The sequence below is a fragment of the Gouania willdenowi genome, chromosome 13, assembly GCF_900634775.1.
Source record: "Gouania willdenowi chromosome 13, fGouWil2.1, whole genome shotgun sequence".
Lineage (NCBI taxonomy): Eukaryota > Metazoa > Chordata > Actinopteri > Blenniiformes > Gobiesocidae > Gouania > Gouania willdenowi.
This window is the reverse complement of record NC_041056.1, coordinates 32,275,933-32,285,957: the sequence shown is the minus strand read 5'-3', so window position 1 is coordinate 32,285,957 and position 10,025 is coordinate 32,275,933.

Sequence of the window (10,025 nt, the reverse complement as noted above, 5' to 3'; positions counted from 1 at the left end):
AATTTGTGATTGAATTGTCACTTAACAAATTCTTTCATTTTAATTAGTTCAATATACTGAGTAATATGGATATAAAAAAAATAAATTAACTCATCATTCATGCCAGTAACTGCGCACACATTAAACTTATTCAAGTCTCAGCCTCCACAATAGTATAATTTTGAAACTTATCAAAAGTGCTATAACCCCCCCCAAGCAATTAGTAATTGTAAAGCCAAATGCTGTGCTCACCAGTAGGGCTGGGTCTTGCCAGGTGCCTCACGATAAAATATATCACAATATTTTTGCCTGCGATAACGATATCATCACGGTACATTGATTCTGCAACAATCTATATATATCGCGGAAAATTTCATCCACAATACATTACGATATCTGTGTCACTGAAGGAATTCGGAATTTATTGACTGCACTTAATCCTTTTCACAGGAATTACAAAACATTGTCAATCAATTTCACATGAATGACAGCAAAGTAAAACAAAGTGTATACTCCACAGTGACTCTTCTTAACACACACTGACTAGTCCAATGTCCTTGTGTGATGTTTAAGTCTTTAAAGCCGATATCCGGAGTTTCTGAGAAATCCATGTTTATATATCATTCTTTGAAATGCAAAAAAATACCTAACTACTCTTTTACTATGGTCTACTGCCGGTGGTCATTCATATACATTAATGTATACAAGTCCCGCCTTCGTCCTATAGACCCCTATACACGCAGTGGTCACCCAGCCAATAGGCTTTGACTTCCTGTTTTTGAGTGTCAATCAAATGTAAACACCGTTTATACAGAACTGTGCACTGAAACAAGGCAGCGTGTCACAATAGCAAACAGGTAGATATGATTTTGGCCCTTACCTGACCCATAGACCTACGTATATATTTTTATGATTTAAAAGACGCTCTCTTATGCTTCTGTACTGGTTTCACCGGTAGCACCTCTGCAGACACACCTCTTGTTGTGCGTAGAGCAGGTGGGCTCCAGGTGTTGTGGGTTCACGGGTAGTAACATGTGAGGCTCCTTTTCAGGTATGCGTTTGTGCAATCGGTATTGTAATCAGCTGTTTATTTCCTCCTTTTTAATGCAAACTATACCTTTAGACACTAGGTGGTGACATTCCCCCAGAAGTGTGAGTCCAGGTTTACAAAGGGGTTATCTGTACTTGTAACGGTAGGCATGTGAATCCTTAATGATACAATGATTATTTTTGTACTTCCTGAATCATCAATATAAACACCGTTTATATGATTATAGGTATCCAGAGCAACTAGTGCTCTAGTGCAGGGCTATTCAACTGGCAGTCACAAGAGGAGAACTATCCAGGGGACATGAGAACTCAAGATGGACAAAATATGAGCTGCTATAATAATAATAATAATAATAATAATAATAATAATAATAATAATAATAATAATAATAAGAATACATTTTATTAGTGGGCGCCTTTCAAAAAACCCAAGGACACCTTACAAGCAGAGTTAAAAATAGCAACAATAAAAACAGAATTACAAAGCAGTAAATATAAAACATAAAAATTAGAGATTTAAATCAATCAATCAATCAATCAATCTTTATTTGTATAGCGCCAAATCATAACCAATGGTATCTCAAGGCACTTTACAGTAGAGCAGTCTTAAGGACGGACTCTTCATTTTATGGATACACACATATGCATATATACGTATATACACATACATATGTATCCCACACCCAACATGAATTCATCATGGCGGCAAGGAAAACCTTCTGTTAAGCAGCAGGAACCTTGTGTGGATCCCATTCCTATGATGAACAGCCATCCACGTTATGCTGTGTTGGGTGTGTGCAGAGAAAAGGGTGGAGACAGAGCCGCTGAGTCTCTGTAACTCCACACTGAGGATCCCACGGACCTGCAAGACAAAAGCCAGAAGGAGTACAGGAGCAAACACACAAGGGAGTAAGCAGACATAGAGGGAGTGTTTGAAAGAGGAATGGGACCCTCTCCGGTCCCTCTCTAACCTAAATGACCTCTCTCTTAACGCCCTCTCCAACCTCTCTCCAACCGAGCATGCCAGACCCCCCCCCCCCGGCAGTCTATGCCTATTGCATCTTAATTATGAGCTATGAGCTGGTTCCTAACTAAAAGCTTTATCAAAGAGGAATGTTTTGAGCCTAACCTTAAAGGTAGAGAGGGTGTCTGCCCCCCGAACCGTGGTTGGTAGATGGTTCCAGAGAAGTGGGGCCTGATAACTGAAAGCTCTTCCTCCTATACTACTTTTAGAGATGAATGGAACAACGAGTAGTCCAGCATTTTGAGAGCGTAGTGTTCTGGGGGGATTGTATGGCACTACAAGCTCCTTGAGATAGACTGGTGCCTGTCCATTTAGGGCTTTATAAGTGAGAAGAAGAATCTTGAATTCTATTCTATATTTTATGGGAAGCCAATGCAGAGAGGCTAATACAGGAGTAATGTGATCTCTTCTCCTAGTTTTAGTCAGTACACGTGCTGCAGCATTTTGAACCAGCTGAAGTGTCTTAAGCGACTTGCTCGGGCAGCCTGCTAAAAGAGAATTACAATAATCCAGTCTAGAGGTAACAAAAGCATGGACTAGTTTTTCGGCGTCGCCCTGAGACAGGATAGATCTGATTTTAGCAATGTTACGGAGATGAAAGAAGGCAGTTCTTGAAGTTTGTTTTATGTGAGAGTTGAAGGATAAATCCTGATCAAATAGAACCCCAAGGTTTCTAACAGTTGTGCTTTGTGCCAGAGTAATGCCATCTAGGGCAGTTAGGCTAGCATAGGTTTCTCTAAGGTGTCGCGGGCCCAGTACAATGACCTCAGTCTTGTCTGAGTTGAGAAGAAGAAAATTTTGGTCCATCCAGGCCCTAATGTCCTTTAGACAGGCCTCAAGTTTAGATAGCTGATTTGTCTCACCTGACTTCATTGATACATACAGTTGGGTATCATCAGCATAGCAGTGAAAGTTAACAGAGTATTTTCTCATAACATTACCAAGGGGGATCATATAGATACAGAAGAGGATTGGACCTAGCACAGAGCCCTGAGGAACCCCGTAGCTTACTTTAGTGTACACAGAAGACTTATTATTCACGTGTACAAACTGGTACCTATCAGATAGGTAGGACTTAAACCAGTTTAGGGCAGTCCCTGTGATTCCAAGTAATTTCTCTAATCTCTCTAGTAGAATATAGTGATCTATAGTGTCAAAAGCTGCACTAAGATCTAATAAAACCAGCACTGAGAGTCGTCCTTCATCTGAAGCCCAGAGTAGATCATTAGTTACTTTAACTAAAGCAGTCTCTGTGCTGTGTTGAGCTCTAAAGCCTGACTGGAAGTCCTCGAACAGGCTGTTGTTTTGAAGAAATTCACAGAGCTGAGCTGCCACAACTTTCTCAAGAATCTTTGAAATAAAAGGAAGATTAGATATAGGCCTGTAGTTTGCTAAAGTGCTGGAATCAAGAGTAGGTTTTTTGAGAAGGGGTTTGATTACAGCTACTTTAAAGGACTGTGGCACGTAGCCTATTGATAGGGATATATTTATTGTCTCCAACAAAGATGGGCAGACTAGGGGAGCAACTTCTTTAAACAGCTTAGTTGGGATCGGATCTGAAAGGCAGGTCGATGGTTTGGAGGATGAAATAATAGAGTTAAGTTCCTGAAGTCCTATATGTGTGAAACAGTTTAGGTTAGGCCTATTTACATTTAATGGTACAGCAGGCCCAGGTGAAGGCAGGGAGTGGCTAATTTTATCTCTAATCTTGTGAATTTTATCGTTAAAAAATGTCATAAAGTCCTCACAGCTGAGGGCTAGAGGAATCATGGGCTCAATAGAGCTCTGACTTTGTGTTAGCCTGGCTACAGTGCTGAAAAGGTACCTCGGATTATTTTTATTTTCTTCAATTAGTGAGGAGTAGTATGTAGATCGACTATGTCGTAAGGCTGTCATGTATTTACTATGGCTTTCTTGCCAAAGTATTCGTGACTCCTCTGTTTTATTGGAGCGCCACATTCTCTCTAATTTACGGGTTGTTTGTTTGAGTGTGTGAGTTTCAGAGCTAAACCACGGAGCTTTCCTCTGACGTTTAATAGTTTTTTCCCTCAATGGGGCAATTGAGTCCAAGGTGGATTTTAGTAGGCTAGCAGAGCTATCGACAAGCAGATCCAGTTGAGAGGGGTTATAATTAATATCATAGTTATTTATTGGATGGTGCACTGAGTTTAAGGCAGCAGGAATGGCCTCTTTAAATTTAGCCACAGCACTGTTGGATAGATTTCTACTTGTAACTATTTTATTGCACAGTGCGAGATCCTCTAGGATAATGTTAAAAGATATTAAAAAGTGATCTGATAGCAGAGGATTTTCAGGGTAGACTTTTAGTTCATTAATATCAAGGCCATATGTTAGAACAAGATCAAGAGTATGATTTAAACGATGAGTAGCTTCATTAATAGTTTGAAAAAAGCCAACTGAGTCTATTAGGGACATAAAGGCTGAGCTCAGGCTATCACTATCTTTGTCCACATGGATATTAAAATCTCCTACTATCAGTATTTTATCAGAACTGAGGACTAAGTTTGATATAAACTCAGAGAATTCTGATAGAAATTCAGAATAAGGGCCTGGAGGACGGTAAATTATCGCAAATAAGACTGGCTGGCAGGTTTTTGATTCGATATGAGATAAATTTAGAACCAGGCTTTCAAAGGAAGTGAAACTGGCCTTTGGTTTAGGATAGATTAGGAGAGAGGAATGATAAATAGCTGCTACACCACCTCCACGGCCTATGTCTCGTGGCATATGAGTATTTAAATGACTGGGAGGAGTGGCTTCATTTAAACTAACATATTCATCTTGATACAGCCATGTTTCAGTTAAACAGAATAAATCAAAGTTATTTTCTGAGATAAGGTCATTTACTAGTAGAGATTTGGATCTCAGTGATCTAATATTTAATAGAGCACATCTAATGGTTTTATGTTTTGGTGTTTCTAGATTTGAGATTTTAATTTTTTTCAGATTTTTATAATTGATAGCTCTTTTATTTGATTTTATGTTAAAATCATTGTGAAATATGGGTCGGGGGACTGACACCGTCTCCATAAAATAATATTCATCACCATCACAACAGTTGTCATGGCGATGAACACAGCTATCCTGATAGCAATGGGAGGGAAACTGTCCTAAGGCAAGCGCAGAGGGGCGTGGAGGACTCCCCCTCTGTAACATGGTCTCATTCATGAGATGTCATAAATGTGCCATGTTTTCTGATAGTAGAGATGCTCCCTCCAAAGTAGGATGGATTCCATCTCTTCCTATCAGGTTCGGTTTTCCCCAGAAGGATCTCCAATTATCAATGAAGCCCACCTCGTTAAAAAGGAGGGAGGTAACAGTTTTACAAAAAACTAATTTAAAAAAAGAAGTTTTGCAGTGTGGTGGATGGAAATCAGAGTGAGTAGGCTTGTTTGAACATGTGGGTTTTGAGACGTGATTTGAAGGTGGTCAGAGTGTCAACGTTTCGGATGTCAGGTGGGAGGGAGTTCCAGAGGTGGGGGGCAGAGCGGCTGAAGGCTCTGGACCCCATGGTGATCGTGCGGACCGGAGGGATGAGAAAGCTGACAGAGGAAGATGATCTGAGGGTCCGATTGGGTGTGTTTATGAAAGACAAGGCAGGCCTCAGCTGAAATAAGTTGCGAGGATACAAAGTTCTTCATGGTTGTTTTTTGTGTGTGGATATTTTGACAAATAAAAGGTAAGCACATATTTTATTTTCTGCTTTGCTGCTGATTCATTAGATGAGTTGTGGCCTTATGTTCTGGGTGTAAAAGTTTGTATGTATTTTGTATTTGTAGGTTTTTGTGTTCTTAAAGTTTAGTGACCTTTGTGGCTAAAATAGCGGTGATTTTGCGCTGTCTTTGTTGCTGAAACACAGCAAATTTTGACAGCTGTCACTCGAGTGAGAGACAGATGCCCTCCATAACGGGTGATTGTCCATGCTTCTTTAACGCTGATTGGTTGTTTGTGTTCACATGATATTATTGGACCATTTAGTTAGCAAAATACACTTTAAAACTGTATTCCGTGACATTTTTGTCTCTCTCTTAGTGTCGGAACAACAACCGGCATTTGCTCCAGGAACTGATGATTTACAAATTACACTGCGGCTAGGTGAAGAGAGTTGCAGCCCTTACGCCTCTCCTATCGTTGTTGTGCAGAAGAACGATGGTACCATTCGCCTGTGTGTCGATTATCGGCAGCTAAACAGGAAGACCCATCGGGATACCTTCCTCTTGCCACAAATCGAAGAATCTCTAGACGCACTCTCAGGGGCAAAATGGTTTTCCATGAATTATTTGGCAAGTCGGTACGATCAAGTGCTGGTAGCTGAAAAAGACAAGCCGAAGACTGCCTTTTGCACCCCATTTGGCTTGTTTGAATTGAATGTTATGCCATTTGGTCTTTACAACACACCAAGCACCTTCCAGCGCCTAATGGAGCGAATATTTACTATGGGAATGATGGCACCAAGGCCAGAAACTGTGCAGATACTGGATATATCAAAGTAAAGACACCCATTTACTGCAGAAGGTGTCAGGTCCCACTTTGCCTCACTGCAAAATGGAACTGTTTGGAACAGTGGAACAATGAGAAAAGAAAAGGGATAAAGAGGTTTTTATTTACAAAAAGTTATTTTCAAAGACCCATTTACAAGTACTACTTTAAGTTGTTAAGGAAAATGGTTTTGAAGAAATTTCACTGTAAATAGTTATAGTTTTAGAAAACAATTTTGAAAAAAATTGTTCATAGTGTTTTTACATGTTTGTGTGTGTGGGTGTGATTTTACAACAGCGCAGAGTTGTCCGCATACTTGGTGTCACTCAAAACACTGCTCGGCATTGTATCGACTTGCATTAAATGTAACACCAACCAGCATTTCATCCGCCTGGTGAAACAGAGCAGGAGAGATGAACACGAGCTTAAAGGAGAGAGTAGCAGATGAGCTACAAAAGTACAGACTCCTTTAAAACATGTCCCACAGAGAAGCACTAAGAATCATGGGACATGTAGGATTTTATTGGAAATTACTATGCTGCGGTGCACGAGTATGTAAGCACTGAGGTGTGTGACAGTCCGCACAGACTCCGTTGTATGTTTGAGCCTTAAAGCTACTTCCGGTTTGGGAGGGGTTTATGATTTGAGACCACCCATTATATGATAATATGATTCTCAGAGAGCTCACAGTTGTAGGCTTCATGTGTCGCGATCGGCCTCAAAAAGCTAACCGAGCTCTTAGGAGTTCCCTTAATCATTTGTCTTGGTTCCAACACTACCAGTATGATCAAGAAAATGACACCTTGACTTTGGCAGCATTTTCATACAATTAGGACCAACTGTTTCGGTGCAGTTACACCGAACATGACTCGGGGGGCTGGATTATATTCAAAATTTATGAAAATGATGCAACATCCCTTCAAATGACGAGATTTGCGCAAATCCAGCGACTGGATTGTGCGTGACAAGTCGCTCAAAGTTGAAAAATGTGAACTTTTCAAGCAACTTCCGACAACTCCCTCGGCCGTCACTGTCTGTAGAGCCAGAGTTTGCAGCCCTCCCGCTACAGTGAGAAGGCTGCACACTTCCTCAATTTCTTGGGGCAAAATGAAAGCTGCATACTCCGTGAATGAGTCTTTAAAATTCTAAGTATATTTTGAGTGAACTCATTCTTTAGTAACTCCGTAAGTTGAGTATTTAAACCATATATAGGCAACTGGTAGCCCGGGGGCCACATGCGGCCCTCGGTCTAATGTGGTATAGCCCCGCAAAACATAATGGTAATTAATGAAATTGTAAATTATATGAAGCCCAACATAACACAAAACCCCAGAAACAGATAATAAAGACAGCAATTTGCACAAAATGTCAACAAAAGTACACAAAATTATAACAGACGCACTAAACAACATCATTTACAAAAGGACTTCTAAGACACACAAAATGCCAACGAAATTGCCCAAAATGACAGAACAATACACAAAAAGACAAAAATAAGACAAAAAAAAAAAATCACAAAAACACAATCACTCAAAAAACACACAAAAAAGGCAATAAAAAATTGTCATATTGACTAGAAAATAGACAAAATGAATTAAAAAACAAACAAAATTTCTAAAAACTAAAAAAAAAAAAGAAAACACCAAGAAAACCCACACAAAAGGACTACAAAGACAAAACCCTGTGTTCTTTCCTATATTAATGCTCAGATTGGTCATTATTCTAAATGCTTACATGAATGTTGATAATGTGGCCCTCAGATCAGACAATCACATTTTTTGGGGCCCGCTCTGATAGAAGTTGCCCATTTTTAATTTAAACCGTAAGTACAAGTGGGGCTGTCTATGATAAGTGCTGTAAACGTAAACTGTAGACACGTACACTGAAGCGATGAAGTGATAAAGCAACAAAAAAACCACAACAATGTTCAAGTGACTCATCACGGGCGATTTAAGCAACTGTAGTTACTTCAGTCAGTTCAGTGCAGTTCAGTGCAAACACATCTTTTGACTCGTTTCTATGTATGTGCCAATGAACAATTACACCTGCTATTAGCATGGACTACTATTTCACCACATCAAGAGCCTCATTTTCTGATATATGATTAGATTACAGTTATAAAGCCTAATATTTATGAAATTATTTTGTTTTATAGTTATAGTCACTCAAAAAACTAAATTCCAATAATGTAGGACATTTTATAGCAAGTTTAGATTAGGTGTTGTTTTTAATATATATATTAAACTCATTATTTAGTAAATGTGAAAAATGGCTTGGTCTTTATTTATCTACACTTATGGATTAAAAGCTTTGTCAAAATTAAAATTGAGTTGTACACATAATTTTTACTTTTATTCAAGTTAACTAGACCAGAATCCCAAACCCAAAACCCAATCTTGTAATGAAATCAAAAACGTTGTTGTGTGATTATGTGGAAAACAAACAATTCAATTCAATTCATCACACAGATTTCTTTTTTTTAATGCTGCTGTTGTTGGGGCTCTATTATTTTGTATATATTATACTTACATTAATGGTGTTTTTCAATTTTTTTTAAAAATTATTTTATACTACTATTCTTTTCTCTATTTTTTTTTCTTTAAGGGCTTAAAAGCCATGTTTTAAAAATGAAAAGTACCTCACAAATTTTGTACTGTTGATTGTTTTCTTAAGTGTGCAATACTATTTTTGTACTCAATATTTCTGCTTATAAAATATATTCAGGTCAACTTGTTAGATGTCATTTTCAGGGACATAGTCAAACTGTTTCAGAACATCTAATTTCAACTTTAATCTAAACCTTACAACAACACAACCATGTACTGTATGTAAAGCAAAGAGACAAAACAGATATAATCACCAGACAGTGAGATTAGCACTAAAATACAGTTTGAGAACAAAATGACCCCTAAATGATAAATCAATCAATAATCTTGTACATAATTTATAATGCTTTAAATCAGCAGTAAATGTCATCTTTAACTAACTACAATAACTGATTGTTTTCTAAAATGTGAACTATTTTCTAATTAAAATAATACTGTTTGATGTGAACTCATTAATTTCTTCCTGCATATTTATGTCTTTATCTCTTGATGAGCTTATGTTTTTGATCCTGACAATCACAAATGTCTTATGTATGCTAACAAATGAAGACACATGGCCCAGCCGTGTGTCAGGTCAAAGGGAGGCGAAACCAGATAACAACATGGAATAAAAATGCTGAGAAAAACTATGTTGGGAGTGGGACTGTGACTTTCTGAATGCCCAGTTCACAATTATATATATATTTATATATATATATATATATATATATATATATATATATATATATAGTAAAATTCAAGTAATACATGGCTTGAATGCCTAATTCATTTTAAGACGAGCCCAGAAGAGGCACATTTTTCAGTGTTCTTTCAGAAGAGTAAGGTAAGTGGTAAAAACAGCATTTTTTATTTGTTTTTACAAGATC